This window comes from Xenopus tropicalis, chromosome 4, assembly GCF_000004195.4.
Source record: "Xenopus tropicalis strain Nigerian chromosome 4, UCB_Xtro_10.0, whole genome shotgun sequence".
Taxonomy (NCBI): domain Eukaryota; kingdom Metazoa; phylum Chordata; class Amphibia; order Anura; family Pipidae; genus Xenopus; species Xenopus tropicalis.
In genome coordinates, this window is record NC_030680.2 from 132,467,651 (window position 1) to 132,481,076 (window position 13,426).

Consider the following 13,426-nt stretch of genomic DNA (forward strand, 5'->3'; position numbering starts at 1 on the left):
CCAGGCTTCACAGGCAGCAGTACGTTGCTCCTTCTGTTCAGCTATCACTAGTGATGAGCAAATGTTTTCACCAGGCATGGATTCACAGCGAATTTTCGCATTTCTCCACTGACGAATTTCGCAAAACTTCCGTGCAAAATTTGCAGCGGAAAAGTTCGTTGCACAGAATTTTTTTTGCCGTGCGTCAAATTGGGCACAATCACGTCAAAAAATGGGTGTGGTTGTGTCAAAAAAGGGTGTGGTCATGTTAAAGGTGGCCGTGTGGTCGCGTAAAAAAGTGCAGGCGACGTAAAAAAGTGCGAGCGACGAAAAAGATACGCGGACGACAAAAAATAGACATGGGCGACAGAAAAGATGCGGGTGACAAAAAAAACAGGCAACAAATTTTTCGCCGTTTCGCAAATTTATATGTGAGCAGGGTGGGGCCATGATCGGAGGGGGGGAATAGGGCCGGGTGTGGTTTGTGCTGGTTCCTTTTTGTGGGGAGGAGACACAGTGCAGAGTAGTTATGTCACTGCACCTCACCCCTTTAATCCCAGCCATTGACTCCACATCCTGCATGGCTAATTAGTAGTGATAAGCATGGATTCGCAGAGAATTTCCGCATTTCACAACTGGCAAATAATTTTGCAAATAATTTAGCGTTAAAAAAACGCAGGCGACAAAAAAGTCACATGACAAATGCATTTTGCAGATCCTATTTGCATTTCCTATTCAATCTCTTTCCTATACATATTCCAGTTTCTAATTTAATTGCCTGATTGCTAGGGTATGTTTTACCCAAGCAACCAGATAGCTTCTGAAATCCCAAACTGGACAAAAAGCTAAATAATTCAAAAACCACAAATAATGAAAATGAAGACCAAGTGACTCTGTACATCATACTAATAGGGTCGGACTTGGACCCCAGGGACCCACCAGAAAACCTTGGACCATAGGCCCACTCTCCAAACTATTTTTCCTCCTTTCCTCACCCAACCTCTTTATTCTCCTAGTCTCTTTTATTTACATTCTAGCATCTATTCTTCCATCTATTTCTTCTCTCCCTTCCCATTCAGAAATAGGGAATGAGCATGAAACAGGCCAAATGGTTAGGAGCAGGAGAGCCCACTTACACCTGGGCCCACCAGGAGTTTTCTTGGTATCCTGCTGGGCCAGTCCAACACTGCCTACTAAAATGTAATTTTTAAGGAGAACAACCCCTTTATTACCGTGGCTTGCTCCTAGCTTTGCCTGCCCAGTCTCTTTCCCACTCGATGAACGGAAAAGCAAAGGGCTCTGCATCCCCTTTCTCCATGAGTGTTTCTGTTTATATGCATGTACCCATGGTGGGATGAGCATTACTGCAGCTTAGGGAGACACTTTGCTTTGTGCGCTTAATGTTTGTATATAAATGTTGCACTGGGTGTGAGTGCAGGTGTTTCAGCTCCTGTTCAGCAGTCAGAAATAACTTCCAATGGCATATGGCATGCTAGGAGATTTAGCTCTCATTTGGGGAAATTGCAGTAGGAAAAATACCCTATAAACACTTCATTGCAGAAACTCACAAAAAGGATAAAAAAAAAAAACAACCAACCCCAAGAACAGAATCCTTCTGACAACTGAATTTGCTTTACTAACTCCCTTTCCCATAATCTTATACAACAATAATAGATGAACCAATTATCATTTATTTGTATTATTTTTAACTATCAGCTTTCCTATTATCAGCTTATATGCCATTTATATTTTAGGGAGAGATAATGAGGTCCTAGGCATTGCAGGCTCATTATCATAGGGATACTTAGGGGTACATACGGTGCTTTGTAGTAAAGAGGTTTCCCCAAAGTGGAAAAGTTACATTGACAGTCAAAAAGGGGCTAGTCTTGTAGGGTATAGCTGGGTGTAATTGAGCAGCGACCCTAGGGAGCTCATACTACAGACCCACACTGACCTATCTATCCACTCACATACAGACCCACACTGACCTATCTATCCACTCACATACAGACCCATACTGACCTATCTATCCACTCACATACAGACCCACACTGACCTATCTATCCACTCACATACAGACCCATACTGACCTATCTATACACTCACATACAGACCCACACTGACCTATCTATACACTCACATACAGACCCATACTGACCTATCTATCCACTCACATACAGACCCACACTGACCTATCTATCCACTCACATACAGACCCACACTGACCTATCTATCCACTCACATACAGACCCATACTGACCTATCTATCCACTCACATACAGACCCACACTGACCTATCTATCCACTCACATACAGACCCACACTGACCTATCTATCCACTCACATACAGACCCATACTGACCTATCTATACACTTACATACAGACCCACACTGACCTATCTATCCACTCACATACAGACCCCTACTGACCTATCTATCCACTCACATACAGACCCATACTGACATATCTATCCACTCACATACAGACCCATACTGACCTATCTATCCACTCACATACAGACCCACACTGACCTATCTATCCACTCAAATACAGACCCATACTGACCTATCTATCCACTCAAATACAGACCCATACTGACCTATCTATCCACTCACATACAGACCCATACTGACCTATCTATCCACTCAAATACAGACCCATACTGACCTATCTATCCACTCAAATACAGACCCATACTGACCTATCTATCCACTCACATACAGACCCATACTGACCTATCTATCCACTCACATACAGACCCACACTGACCTATCTATCCACTCACATACAGACCCATACTGACCTATCTATCCACTCACATACAGACCCATACTGACCTATCTATCCACTCACATACAGACCCACACTGACCTATCTATCCACTCACATACAGACCCATACTGACCTATCTATACACTCACATACAGACCCATACTGACCTACCTATCCACTCACATACAGACCCACACTGACCTATCTATACACTCACATACAGACCCACACAGACCTATCCATCCACTCACATACAGACCCACACTGACCTATCTATCCACTCACATACAGACCCATACTGACCTACCTATCCACTCACATACAGACCCACACTGACCTATCTATACACTCACATACAGACCCACACAGACCTATCCATCCACTCACATACTGACCCATACTGACCTATCTATCCACTCACATACAGACCCACACTGACCTATCTATCCACTCACATACAGACCCAAACTGACCTATCTATACACTCACATACAGACCCATACTGACCTATCTATACACTCACATACAGACCCACACTGACCTATCTATCCACTCACATACAGACCCATACTGACCTATCTATCCACTCACATACAGACCCATACTGACCTATCTATCCACTCACATACAGACCCACACTGACCTATCTATACACTCACCTACAGACCCATACTGACCTATCTATCCACTCGCATACAGACCCACACTGACCTATCTATACACTCACATACAGACCCATACTGACTTATCTATCCACTCACATACAGACCCACACTGACCTATCTATCCACTCACATACAGACCCATACTGACCTATCTATCCACTCACATACAGACCCATACTGACCTATCTATACACTCGCATACAGACACATACTGACCTATCTATACACTCGAATACAGACCCATACTGACCTATCTATCCACTCACATACAGACCCACACTGACCTATCTATACACTCACATACAGACCCACACTGACCTATCTATACACTCACATACAGACCCATACTGACCTATCCACTCACATACAGACCCATACTGACCTATCTATCCACTCACATACAGACCCATACTGACCTATCTATCCACTCACATACAGACCCACACTGACCTATCTATACACTCACATACAGACCCACACTGACCTATCTATCCACTCACATACTGACCCATACAGGGGCAATGCAGTGACATATGGGGGTGGGGTCATGACATTTGGGGGGAAGGGTATTGTGGGGGGCAGGAGCTGAGACATCAGAAGTGGTTATTGGTCAGATAATTGTATGGGTATCACACCGCTGAAACCCAAACAGTCCTATCACCGTGTTTGAAAGATAAGTGATGAATTTAATATTATATACAGCATATACACAATATATATCAAATGGATTGTCCCTGAGGAAGAGCACAGTTAGTGCTCGAAATGTCAGATCTTCCAACACAAGTCCCCATGTGTGCGGCACTCTGTTACTTATATATAGATAAACAGAGAATATATGGAATCTGTAGTCCCTACTTTAAAGTTGCTTAAAGTATATAGCACAATTTGCCTAAAGGTTCTTTAATATACCAGTAAGGGTGAGTGCAGAAAATGAACAATTTCTTCCTTGTCATCTGTGATTGGGCCCCAGCTGCACCCCCACCTAATAATGTACAATATTTGTAGTGGTGAGTACCGTGTCTTTTGTTATAAATTCTAAAAATATTACAAGCCAGGTAGAGCGAGCCTGTAAATTTGCTTCTCAGGGGTATAACAATTATAAAGTGGGGCATGTTAAAGTGAAAAAACCATTGGAACGACTCGGAGCAATTGGAGCCATGCTGGGTGTATTTGTAAATTATGGACTAAAGTGAATTGGCTCTTTAGCTGGGCAGGTTAACTGACTGCCAAGCAATAAAAATATATTGTTACATTAACAACTGCAGGGCTCCTACTGTACTACACACAGTGGGATGTATAAAACGCTGAGAGAGGAAGAGAATACATGACAAAATATTCAGTTGTAAAGGTCTCCAGGCAAAATATATCACATCCCATGGAACAGAAATATAACCGTCCTGTAAAAAAAGAGCCATTATCACCCCGAGCACAGCTTATTTTATCTGAAGGAGAAGATCACATAAAATAAATCATACCTGCCATGTAACTAATTATTGCCCTGGGGCAAATCCTAATTCTTTATACATTTGTGCAGTTGGGATATTTGAGGAGTATAAATATACAAATACGCTATAGAATTCATGCCACAAATCTGTTTAAAGATTATAATAAACATACTGTATACATATATATATATATATATTTATTTATTTGGTACCTCTGCCTATGCACAGAACATGAAAACAAGGTTCTATTCAAAGAAACAGGGCTTGTCCCAGAAAGGCAGATAAAGCAATGTTCAGCCAAAGAGAGGTCTCTTGACTTGGCTAAGCCTTTATTACAACAGACACCCCATTTTGTTACCCACACATGTCACATGGAAGTGACATTACTGGGGAATATGAGGAAGGGTGGATAAACTAAGGGGAAAAGGAGGGATTTGTGCCATAACCAGGCAAGACCTGCCCTGTGCCAGCAGCGGAATCTACCCACACCTGAGCTGCACCCCATTACTGACCACTCCTGAATTTAGCCTGCCAGTGTTGGTCTCCTATGGGCACCCAACCTTCCTTTTTTTCATTTCAGGGTGCTGCTGCTTGAATGAAGCTTCAGCTGCACTGTTGGCTTGGTGGCCCTATTTAGTTTGGCAAAGACCATAAAAAATGTTCAATAATAGTGACCTGCTCTCACTATTCAATTCAGGGCTGTCCATGCTAAACATGGGGAATTATTATTTTAGGAGTGCATACATACATATACACAGGGAAAACATTATAGGCTTGATTCACTAAAGTGCGATAATGCTTATGGCATGCTTTTTTGCGTTAAAATTGACGCAAAAAAAACTGTGCGATTTGCCAAAGTATTGTCGCCTGCGCTAAGTCACGTATCGCGTGCGTTAAATAGCGCGCAACTGAATGCGTTAATTTTACCGCATTGCGTTACTTCTCGCACAGAAATAATACTAACGCATGATTCACAAACACTTAGACGCGCTAAATATCGCATTAGTCTATACTACTTGGGGCAGGCGGTAATATTTTTGCCTCTTTATAGGTCCCTGGTAAGGCCTCACCTTGAGTATGCGGTGCAGTTTTGGGCTCCAGTCCTTAAGAAGGATATTAATGAGCTGGAGAGAGTGCAGAGACGTGCAACTAAACTGGTAAAGGGGATGGAAGGGTTAAACTATGAGGTGAGACTGTCGAGGTTGGGGTTGTTTTCTCTGGAAAAGAGGCGCTTGCGAGGGGACATGATTACTCTGTACAAGTACATTAGAGGGGATTATAGGCAGTTGGGGGATGTTCTTTTTTCCCATAAAAACAATCAGCGCACCAGAGGTCACCCCTATAGATTAGAGGAAAGGAGCTTCCATTTGAAGCAGCGTAGGTGGTTTTTCACGGTGAGGGCAGTGAGGTTGGGGAATGCCCTTCCTAGTGATGGGGTAATGGCAGATTCTGTTAATGCCTTTAAGAGGGGCCTGGATGAGTTTTTGAACAAGCAGAATATCCAAGGCTATTGTGATACTAATATCTACAGTTAGTATTACTGGTTGTATTTATAGTTTATGTATGTCAGTGTATAGATTGGTTAGTATAGGTTGTGTGCTGGGTTTACTCGGATGGGTTGAACTTGATGGACAATGGTCTTTTTTCAACCCTATGTAACTATGTAACTATGTAATTATAGAAAAGTACAGTTCATGAGCTTTTGGCAACACAATATGGACTTAGCAGTGGGATTTATTCAGTCTGTGTTGGCCCTAGAGTGATGTAGCCGCCAGTTTGCAGGGAAATGAGCATTTTCAAAAAAAGTAGTTTTACGAACGTAATGGTGTGTATGGCTAATATGGCGTGGCGCGATAAGTAGTGCACGTGTGTTAATTAGCGCGTGCAACAAGTAGCGCGCTGCGTTAATTAGCGTGCATTGCGTCAAATACCACACGGAAATAGTCTTCGCGACTTAAATAATGCAAACAGCATCACGTCTAAATTAACGCAAAAACTTTTAGTGAATTGTGCGTTAAGACGTGAAAAATAAGGCGCGATAAAATTTTTAACACATGTTATAAATAGCGTTCGTTTTATCGCACTTTAGTGAATCAACCCTTATGTATTAGTATGTGCCACACTCTTGCTCTTGGTGTTTTAATGGTCCATGTAGTGAGCTTAGGCAGTGCACAGAGTATCAGAGAACAGAAAAGCGCTGCTTTAAAATCTCTGAAAATGTGTAATTTGTGTATATTAGAAATCTGATTAAAATGACATTGGCTTTCATTATGCAAACTGTTATATTTGCATTTACTACCCTGCTAGCATGAGTTTGAATAAGCTGCTTCTTTATCTTAGATGCTTCCATACACAATAGTAGTTGCCGAGAGTGGATCTTTACCCATTTTGGCTACCTACATTCTAAGCCCAAGGATAGCACGTGTACAGCCAAAATGGGTAAAGATAATTTTGGCTGCCCCCATTCTCCACCCCTCTCCCCCAGTCCCTAAAAGAGAATGGAGTAAATGACATCACTGATTATAGAATGATGTCATTCTCTAACTTTCCTCCTTGCGAATGGAGCTGAAGATCTTTTTTCTATGATACTGCTGTCTCAGGGCTCTCGAAATCTTTTCCCACTTCTCTGGGGAGCATCTCATAAAACACATAAAATGTGAACGAGCTTTATTATAGCGCATTGTTTGCAAGCACAGAGCCTAAAAAGAACAAATGGATATTAATATTTATTGGGCCAGTGTTCTGAATAATTAGTACGCTTCCTAATGACTTCCTGTAAGCAATTAGGAGAAATCTGTCTTAATTATCCCAGCATGGAGGCAACAAAGTCTCTCTTTGATTAAATTTTATTAATTTTATAATATTACACATGCCAATACCTTCAGTTCCACTCACAGGGAACTTAGATTAATGTATCGTTAATGAACTACAAAAGGTAGTGGCTCTATTGATACCAAACAAAGCCAATAAAATAAAGGTGTTTTAAAATACCTAAAGACCCAAAACACAGTGCAAACATTAAATGGCACAAGAAATTGCATTATATAAAAAATTATTCTCCATGTCCCTTCATCTCCTTTCCAACAGGCAATAGAGTCTCAATCCAACAACTGATTTCTAGTTCAGCTCAGTCTTGGGGTTGCAGCCTGTTGCCACACTCCGACTCTCTAGGGGACTTTGATTATTTGCAATACTAGCCCCGACTTTGGCAGGTATTTTACCAGCCAGGCTTGTAAAATGTAGGCCAAGTGGCAACCCTACTTAGGATTATACCTACCCAAACCTGTCCGAGAAGAGTCTGTTGCCCACTTGCCCTATATTGAAAGTCTCCATAAACCAAGTGACGTCAGTAGTAGGTACAGGGCAGGCAAGTGGCACCAGAAGTGATGTCAGTGACAGGCAAGATTGCTGGGGAGCTCAGTATTTTTGGCCACTTTAGGGTATTCTGCAGGAACCTGACCCTGTACAGGAATCTAATCTGCAGTACAATCAGTCTGGGACTCACTGACCCTTTAAATCACAGATGCCCAACTGTTTTTTTACTTGTGAGCCACAGTCAGGTGTAAAAAAGCCACACAAGCATGAAAACGATTCTTTGGGGGTACCAAATAAGGGCTGTGATTGGCTATTTGGTAGCCCCATGGGGACTGCTGGCCTGCAGGAGGCTCTGCTTGGAGTAAAACTGTATCTCTGTGCTTCCAAAATTTGCCTCCAAGCCAGAAATTTAAAAATGGCCACCTACTTTGAGGCCACTGGGAGCAACTTTAAAGAGGTGGTGAGCAACATGTAGTTCATGAGTCACTGGTTGAGGTACACTGATTTAAATCAACAAGCAGTGTCGGACTGGGACCCCAGGGGCCCACCAGGAAACCTTAGATCGTAGGCCCACTCTTCAAACTATTTTTCATCCATTTCTCACTCAACCTCTATAGTTTCCTAGTTTTTTATCTTTATGTACTATAATCTATTCTTTTTATATATTTAGTTGATTATTCCCATAGAAAAATAGGAAATGACCATAGATTAGGCCTAATGGTTAGAAGCAGGAGGGCCCACTGACACCTGGGCCCACCGGGAGTTTTCCTGGTATCCCTGTGGGCCAGACCGACACTGTCAACAAGGAAGTGCATCATCCCAAGTTGCAACTTCTGGATGGTCAATCTGAATCCATCAGGAAGACACCAACTTGGGCAAGATTAAGGATATTTATTTTTGAAAGATGACCAAAGCTGTGTTTGAGGACCCTGCTAAATGCATTACATTTCCGCCCTTCATTCTGGCTCTGGTCTCAGCTAAAATCATTTCAAATTCCAAGAAATATTTTTTATCTCAAAATAACTTCAGAATTCTCTATTTGCCAGATAGATTTCCAACTGTAATTGTTTCATATGGAGCCTTAGGGCATGCAGTGTTCTACTAGGTTTAGAATTATGCCATTCATGGTAAAAATAAAATGATCACAAGACGGGAAGAATAAATACGAGCGCTGTGACAAGAACTGTAAGACAGAGATGCTTGTTGCAAAGAGCCTACATAACTGGATGAACAGGGAAATAAAGAGGAGCAGCAGACATGCTGTGGGTGCAAGCTGTGTCTGGCATTTTCACGGCTGTGTCACTTCGGCATACAAAATGGCATTTGCATCCTATTCGCTGGGCACAAGTCTTGGGTGCCTATTGTAATCTGCTGTGAAATCCCTGGAGCTACTGCCGGGTCCAGGGTGTTGGTAGCCCTAAGCTTCGCCAGCATCAGTAGGTGCAGGAAAGGCAGGATGGACACAGTGACCACCATATGGACGTGCACAAATTGTGTTTGGACTCAAAAAACGTAATGAACTGCATCAAAATTGCATTCCATTGCTACAACTAGCAGATCCTGTGCAATTGTATACCACATTATGAAAAGAGAACCATATTGGTAGCTTGTAATATACTCTCCATATAACAACACAGTTTCATTTACTTCTCAGTAGATGCAATTAGTGATGAGCGAATCTGCCCCTTTTCGCTTTGCCGAAAAATTCGCAAATCTTTTGAAAGATTCGCATAACAGCAAAAAAATAGTGAAACGGTGAAAATGTCGCGCGTCGGGAAAAAAATGTCGCCCGCGACTATTCTTTTGTTGCCCACGGCTATTCATTTGTCGTGCACCTATTCTTTTGTCGTGCACCTATTCTTTTGTCACCCACGGCTATTCTTTTGTCGCCCGCGGCTATTCTTTTGACGCCTGCGGCTATTCTTTTTTGATGCGCAACTATTCTTTTGTCGAGGGCGACAATTTTTGGCCACGCAGCAAATTTTTCCGCGGCAAATTTTTTCATCCTTTTCGCAAGACAATCCGCCAATGGCGAAACATGGAAATTCACCGCGAATCCTTGCCTGGCAAAACATTTCGCCCATCACTAGTCGTAATTGAAGGCTACTATTTTTAGGGTTACAGGGCTGCTGTTCTTATGGGAATATACTATATGAGGTTTATTAGTCAAATAATAAGTTAACAGTAAGCATGATAAAATGTTTTTTTTTTGTCAGCAGTGTTTTTCTGCTGGAAGAATTCTATTCTTCCTATGGCATCTGTGTACAACACTGAAACTAGGCTTATTTCTCTAATGGAGTAGCCATATGGCTATTGCATAAAAAATACCAGGAACCCTCAGTTCCACCCATATCTGCCATTACAGAAAGGAAGGCAATGGCAATGTTTAAATAGCAGACACTAGAAGAACTGCTCATCTGGCCCAATTTGGCCACTCTGGTGTCTAAGTGGGCTGTCCGATTGATTAACCCCCAGGCCAATGACAGATCACACTGAGAGCCCTGCAGACCTGTTTGGAGAAGACGGAACCAAATGTCATTTGTGGCCTCATCTGATGGGATTTTCCTGGCAGCTCAATTAATATCTGATCCCACCCCCCCTGGAGGGAGATCTTCGAGCGGGGAAGCAACATGGGGATCAGCCCAGTCCAACCCTGTACACTAAACATACAACCTTTTGCTTTGCGTTTTACAAGGAACAACAAATGAATTATCCTTCCTATGTATATACTGTATATATTTTGACAGAGATGCATGTTCTGTCCTCCAGGCCTCCACTGTGTTCCCTCTGTTACCCCTGGGGCTAGATGGTAAGGTCGAATGTACTGCTGTACTGCTTTACATAATGTATTTCATAAATAAATGTCAGTCATACTTCTATAGTAATAAACAATATAAAGTACTTGCAGGATGTATTCATATAAAATATGACATTGTTGTGTGCCTTCCATAATATACACCCCGAGAAGTAAATGCTTTTATCATGTTTGAGATTCTTCAGATATAATATTACTATAATTACCGGTCCTGTTAACAGTAGATGTCCTCAGCACCAGTGCTCATCTACATGAAGGATCTTCTTGAAAGAAACTCTATAAAAATATATTGCATAAAACAGCTCTACTTTATAAACCCTTGCCATAAAAATAAGCTTTTTTAGTAGTTTGAACCATTGGGTAATCCTAAATAGGAAACCATTTTAAGTACTATGGGCCGCCCCCTGGGATCATAGGATTCATGGTGCACACAAACAAGCCAAGGGCACACATCAAATCTAGACTGGCAATCTGTGGATTCAGGCAAATGCCAGAGGGGCTGCTGTAAGATGCCATAGACAGTCACTATTTATTGGGCTGGGGGGGGCTGTTTGGGCCTCTGTGTACTTAAAAGGCCAGAGTCTATTTGAGATCCAAGGCCAGGCCTGGCACACATACATACTAGGCCACATCAGCCAATTAATGGACATTAATGGATCTCTGAGGGAGCACACAGCCCATCACTAAATGGCGGCTCAAGGGAAAGGGTGTAAAAGGGCAATATTTACTTACATATATATTCCAGTTTGGCAAACTCCTTTAATAGCCCACATTAATATGATATAAATAGTGATGAGCTAATCAGTCCTGTTTCGCTTCGCCATAAAATTAGCAAAACGGCAAGAAAAGCAGCAAACCGCCTGCGTCTATTTTCGTCACCCACGTCTATTTTTTGTTGTTGCGCCCTTTTTTCAACGCAACTCAATTTGACAAATGACAAAAAACATTTCCGCATGCCTGGCGAAAAAAATTGCTCATCACTAGATATAAACTGTATGTAGGTTAAAACAGTAATAAAACACCCCCTAGTTCAGAGGGCAGGGGATTTTGCTAGGAGGCCTGGGGGGTGGTGTTAAGTTCTGCCCTGTCTCATATTCAGTATTGTTTTATTTGTTTGATACTTTATTACTGTTATAGAACAAAGATGGAAACCTAAAAGCAAGTCTCATACTTTTTCCATGTCTGGCACAGCGTGCCTGAGGCCATGTAAGTTGGCACTTTCTTCATAATTCCTTCTGCTTTGCCTTTACCAGCCCCTCGGCCCATTCCATATGTGAGTGTTCCCAAAGAAACCTGCTTTATTCCTGCAAATCTGTTTGTCAGAGCAGTTACTCGTGCAGGATTTATGACATACTCTCAGACGTGTATGCCTGCATATTAATAGATTCATTTCTTTGATGAAAGTGGCCATTTGGATAATTTATTTTCTTTAACGAGTTGTTTACATGGAGCTAACGCAAGTGGGGGCCAAAGGACAGGCCGCGAGGCATTAAGGAGAAGCCGGCGCTCACATGTTAAGATTTAGGTTACGAGGTGACAAGGACAGTGATTTTGAGAGCGACAGGGGTTAATGGCTTGTGCTTAGAATATTTGTTTGAATGTTATTTACCGCCTTAATACACCATGTGCAGCACTAGGAGGACGAAGAGCAACTGGAGAAAAGAATATTTGCTGAGATTTGAAGTCTAAGGCTTTCTTCAGAAACTAAATTTAAAAAAATAAGGGGCCACAGCTAGAAAAGGGCAAGTGAGGAAACTGGGTGCCAAAAGAGAAAGAGGCATGTCAGACTTGCTATACAATTCCCACATCCATAATAGGAACATCATTTGAACACAGGCCAAAACTGGCAACCAAACTTTTTGAAGGGTCAGACCTACAAAAGGCAAGGAGCAAAGTCCCCTTGTTCTCTAAACTGTGGAAGTAAAAGATGGTGCGATGACATCAATTTTCCTTGCTATGACATAATGACTTCAGTTTGCCCTGTCATGGCATGATAACGTCTCTTTGCCTTGCCATGACATGATGATGTCACTTTGCCTTGCCAAGACATGATGATGTCACTTTGCCTTGCCATAACATGATGACATCTCTTTGCCTTGCCATGACATGATGACGTCTCTTTGCCTTGCCATGACATGATAACGTCTCTTTGTCTTGCCATGACATGATAACGTCTCTTTGCCTTGCTATGACATGATGACATCACTTTGCCTTGCCATAACATGATGACATCTCTTTGCCTTGCCATGACATGATAACGTCTCTTTGCCTTGCCATGACATGATAACGTCTCTTTGCCTTGCCATGATATGATGACATCACTTTCCCTTGCCATGACATGATGACGTCTCTTTGCCTTGCCATGGTATGATGGCATCACTTTGCCTTGCCATGACATGATAACGTCTCTTTGCCTTGCCATGACATGATAACG